Source organism: Schistocerca cancellata, chromosome 4, assembly GCF_023864275.1.
Source record: "Schistocerca cancellata isolate TAMUIC-IGC-003103 chromosome 4, iqSchCanc2.1, whole genome shotgun sequence".
In the NCBI taxonomy this organism is placed as follows: Eukaryota; Metazoa; Arthropoda; class Insecta; order Orthoptera; family Acrididae; genus Schistocerca; species Schistocerca cancellata.
In genome coordinates, this window is record NC_064629.1 from 738157380 (window position 1) to 738162914 (window position 5535).

Here is a 5535-nt window from a genome sequence, read left to right on the forward strand (position 1 = left end):
TATTTTGCAGAGGATCAATAGGAACTCAGAGTGCCATACCAGCAAGTTATAACTTCCTTTCTTTTTTCTTCAACCAGGCTTGGTGCAGCTGTTTGAGGAAAATATCACAACTGTGGGGTGAGGAAAAAAAGATCTGAGACAAACAGCCTTTGTTTGCTTGCAAGTGGTTGGAATATTGGACGCAGCTGCTAGCTTTAGAAAAACACTCTTTGTTCATTCTGAAGAAAACAGATAGCTTGATATTTCTGACATTAGCTGCACCCTTCGAAATTCATGTTGTTGTTAGTCATGGTATAGCTGTGGGATGAGGACACTAACCTGCTTTCATTCTCTTCTTCAGGCAGGCTTCGTGTAGGCAGTTTCTGTGGGAGCCAAAATATTCTGTGAAGCAAGTAGAGGACCCTTTCTGAAAACATCATTTGTTTGCCAGCAAGTGGATGGAAAATTGTACACATCTGTTATCTTTAGAAAAACACCTTTTGTTCATTCTGAGACATATTGATAGTCTGGCATGCCCAATGCCAGCTGCATCCCTCAAAATATATGTTGCTGTTTTCCTTAGAACACGCTACCCTTCGAAAACAAATCTGTTGTGCGTGGTAATGACCGACAAAGAGAGCCTTGAGAATGGTATTGTACATTATAGTCTTCTGGCGATTTTCAGACGCAAATAGTTAATTGAGCAAAGATGAGTGCAGGCAACTTCACGACAGTTATTGTACACGGTAAGTCAGCTGCTGTGTTCGCTCCTGCTGTTGCAATTCTATTCTTGTGCTCTGCCAATGATAATTATGACCAGTTGATTATGATCATGCATATTTTTATGTGGGGTATCAAGTGTAAGTAAAGACTGAGTTCCATCCGTTAATACAAGATCCTGTCCTTGTGCACTAAAAGACCCCCATGGTGATTTATATTAATATGATCACAATTGGGATTAGCCTGATTGAGACGACAACAAAATGCAATCGGTGTCCGACTGTGGTCTTAATCCTACTTAGAGGGGCATATCCGCCTGACCGCTATTTTGCTGGATTCTAGCGTGCAAACCACGATTTTGCAACATACTTGTAATAAATGGTGTCAGAGGATTTTGAAGCTGATATAATTGCTTGCGTCAGAGGTGCGTTGCATTATTTAGTTCCACCAGAATTCCTCTCCAAAACCTTAGTTCTACATATTTACGAAGTCCCGAATCCACAGGGTGCCGAATAACGTATGAGCAGCTGAACTGCAGGTAAGGGCAGGTAAGATAACAGGCCGAGGAAATGTGCAGGATGACTGCGCTGTCAGCGCAGTGCTTTAAAATAAAGCCAAACGCGTCCAGTGTAAATAAAACTTTTATTACTGTCGCGAAAGACGGAATATTTCTCAATATTACATGCGACACCTATGTGGTACTTAAATTAAATGAGATATTGTTATACAGTAAATTTTATATGAAATTTAGTTATCTTGTCCACATTTCATTCTCAACATTGTGGCAACTAAAATCGACCATACGGAAAGTATACTCTATGGACTTTTACCTCTGCAAACTCTTCAAAATTTCGTGCAATGGTTTACTATATTTAATGGGGCATAATAACTGCGTTGAACATCGAAACAAAATTAAGTCATTTATGGGGGGAAGGTATCAGTCAAGAAGATGTGTAAAAATCTAATTTTTGGGCCAAATAGTTTTTGTGGAATCGAATGATAAGAGTGTCAAAGCAGTCGGAACACGATGTGTCTGCACAGGCGAGCAGTGCAGTGACAAAATCGCGCACAGCGCAGAATGCAGGGAGCACGTCTTTGAAGCAGCGAAAGGGTTAATGCGGCCGTGGTGGCTTTAATTCATGAACTGCGCGCTCCCCCCTAAACGTAAGCTTGTGAACTATGCTATACTATGGCGCTGCTTCTATTGGCGCGTGCGTCGTGTGCAACTGGCAACGCAGCAATCTCCCGCGTCTGGGCGGGCATGCGCGAGCCGCCAAGATAAAAGATTTCAACTATAGTGTCGTCAAAGTTGAAACACGCCGATAGTGTTTAGCTGCACCAACGAGTTGCGCAAACGCGCGGCGCACATGGGCAGTGGCCGGTAGTGCAGTTGCCTGCAACCTAGTGTCGTCGTGTAAACTAGGCTTAAGTAACTGCAGCTGCAGAGCGGCTCAGTAGTTTGGCTTGCGTGCTTACTACGTGGAGGCGGTACCGGTCGAAAAGGGCTGCGTAGCAGCCTTGAATCGTGAGAGCGTTGCGTAAGCGAGCGCCGCAGTGGGGCAAGCTCTGCTGGGCGCGACGAACGGCCGCACAGAAAGGAACGGAGCTAGGGCGCGGTGGAAGCAGACCACCAAAGGACAACAGACAACGTAAGGAGGGGGCCAGTGCAGAGGCTGCGCACAAAGAGGACGGCGCTAGCAGACCAAGGTGGGGCAAGCAGCAAAGGGGCAGTTCGTCAGAAAGTAGTCGAAAACTAAGAAACCGAATTCTATACCAACTGTTGAACAGCGGTTTAACTTTAGAAAAGAGAATGGCTGAGCAGGGTAAAAGTAGCATAGCAGGGAAAGACAAAGGTGATATTGAGGAGGTTATTAAAATGGGTAGTATAACGAGGGAATTAGACAGTGCAGAGGTGTTTAGCCCAGATCTGCATTCAACGAGAATTTTATTGACAGTTGATAGCAAAGTAGAGACCGAACAAACAAAAAGAGGTGCCACTAAACTTGAGTGATCCAATCTCTGAAGGGGTTAAGGCAGGCCAGAATCAGTAGTAGACCAAATGATTTCGGCAGTACCAGGGGAAGCACGGGACCATTCGACCGCCGTGTCATCCTGAATGAGGATGCGGATAGGAGGGGCGTGAGGTCCCGGTCGTTATGATGGTATTCTTGACCGAAGCCGCTACTATTCGGTCGATTAGCTCCTCAATTGGCATCATGAGGCTACGTGCACCCCGAAAAATGGCAACAGCGCATGGCAGCCTGGATGGTCACCCATCCAAGTGCCGACCACGTCCGACATCGCTTAACTTCGGTGATCTCACGGGAACCGGTGCATCCACTGCGGCAAGGCCGTTGCCATACCAGGCGAAGAGAAAACTGTTTTCTTGCTGTCGCTTCTTGCAACTTTGATGAAATTTCGGGAAGAAATCAGTAAAGATATTAAGCAAGGTAATGAACAAGTAAGCTCCAGTATTGCAGTGGAAGTGTCGAATTTGTATGAGGAAGTGAAGAAATACATCGTGGAGCAGTTCACCCAGTGTAAGTTGCTATTGGAGCAGCAAGTAGACATTAAACTACAACAAGTAGTATACAAAATGGGTACTGACCTGGACCAAGTGAAGAGGGAATGTGCTAAAGGGCACAAGAGGGGGTTAGATAAAGTAACTAAAGTAATGGATGAGCATGCTACTGCATATCACAACTTCACAACTGAATTGGAAGTTAAACAGAGGGATTTTGAAACTAGAATAAATACTGAAGTGGGTAATATAAGTGGTAAGATAAGATCTGAACAAGATACTCGTTTTAAGTTGCATGTTAAGAATACGATTCAGGCGTTGGCCGCTAGTCGAGCAATGTGTGACTCGTTTGAGAAACATAAAGAGGCCCATAATCAGCAGGTGGAAGCTAGAATATTGCAAAATGAGCAAGCAATTGCTAAACTGGCCACAACGGTTGGCCAGGGTTCGTCGAGGTATTCACCAGAAGCAGCGTTTATTCAGTATCGTAGGTTTAATACCTTTGAGCCAGAGGGAACCCTAAATCCTAAAGTATTCCTTAAGGAATGTGATGCAGCAATGCCAGAGTACTGGACAAAATGAGAGTGAATTTCGTATGTAGTGGGGCACTTACAGGCTGATGCCTTTCAGTGGGCTAATGAGGTGGTTATTGACTGCAAAGATTTCACAGATTTTAAGAAAATGTTTTTAAAAGAATATTGGTCTGGAGAAATTCAGCAACAATTGTTAGTGGAGTTTTGGGGAGGCAGGAAGTACCAAGCAAAATGTGGCAATATGAAACAGTTTTGTGATTGGTGGTGGCGCCGCTTAAAGCATGTAGATGCATGTATGGCGGTCGAGTTGTTTGCCGCTGGGATAGAGCGGATGTTGCCTTTTTATGTTAAGAAGGAGCTGGTAGCAGTACCACGGGACAGCTACGAAAAACATGTGAGTTTCTTAGACAGACTCGAGCGTTTACATTTGCGCGACGGTAATCAGCCACAGTGGCCTTTGATGCGAGAAGATGTACAGCCGGGAAGATTTGTAAGGAGAGGCGTTCGGCCGGCCGCGGTGGCCGAGCGGTTCGAGGCGCTTCAGTCCGGAACCGCACGACTGCTACGGTCGCAGGTTCGAATCCTGCCTCGGGCATGGATGTGTGTGATGTACTTAGGTTTGTTAGGTTTAAGTAGTTTTAAGTTCTAGGGGACTGATAACCTCTGATGTTAAGTCTATAGTGCTCAGAGCCATTTGACCCAAGAGGCGAACTCGTGTCCAGAATGCGAGAGACAGGCGTAGGGATTAAAGAGCAGAGAGTTCAAACTAAATAGTGTCTCAGTGATGGGCCGACTACAGGCAGCTCACACGAAGGGTCCATATAGAGACAGATGTTCAGGACCAATCCGGCGGGGGGAGAAAGTGAAAGGAAACAGCAAGGAGGCCGTAAGAGATGGCCTTGACGTTTGGAGAGATGTACTGGAGGAAAGAGAGTCAGCTGGTGCTGGCGGAACACAGGTGGCAGCGGATGCACGCGCAGCGAATATAGAAGGATAGAGCGAGAGAAGATCGGTGGTAGGGGGTCACGCGCGTAGGGCAGAATGCGAGGAGCTGACAAGCAATCGGCAGCGCCATGAGCGCGCCGGAGATAATGAAAACACGGCGTTAAAGGCAGGAAGCGGGCGAACTTACGGAATAGCTCGATAGTTTGAAGAGACGGCACCCAAACCTGAGGGCAATAAAAATAGTAACATCTCGTTTAGCCACTATGGGATGCGAGAGTAAATATGGAATCTGTCAGTACGGATAGGAATGTTAATGTTGCAATAGCGGAACCATTAGCGGAAGGTGCCAGCAGTGAAGAGTGAGAGAGTGACGTTGTTTTTGAGTTCATGTTTGAACTTTGATAAGCTACATGGACAACCCTTAAGGTTAAACGACGGAGAAGTTGAGCTGCTCGATTCTCGCGCTGAATGGGCAGAAGTTGAGCGTCTGTGCGAACTGTCGCTCCACGACAGATTGCTTGTAGGTTCTTCGGGTTGGAAGATAGGTAAATTTCAATCCGGAAATATTACAGCTGTTCCAGAATTTGGCCGACGAGAGATTACTGCCGATTTGTTAGCAGAGGAGGAAGGCATTTCCGCGGTCGCAGATAGTGAGCCTATTGTCGAGGTGCAGGTTTGAGGAGTGACATATCATGTGTTAGTGGACAGCGGATCGGAAGTTTCCGAAATTTCAGAAGAATATTTTGCGAGTTTGCCAGAAAGAGAAGATATGGCAGTGTGGCCAGTGTCCCCAGTGAAAACATTTGGTGCTACTGGAAAGTTGTCAAATGCTATTCG

General features: G+C 45.9%; 1 pseudogene; it reads right to left on the minus strand.

Moving 5' to 3' along the window:
* Window positions 1-2940: 2940 nt before the first annotated feature.
* LOC126185723 (5S ribosomal RNA) lies at window positions 2941-3058 on the minus strand (annotated as a pseudogene).
* Window positions 3059-5535: the final 2477 nt, after the last annotated feature.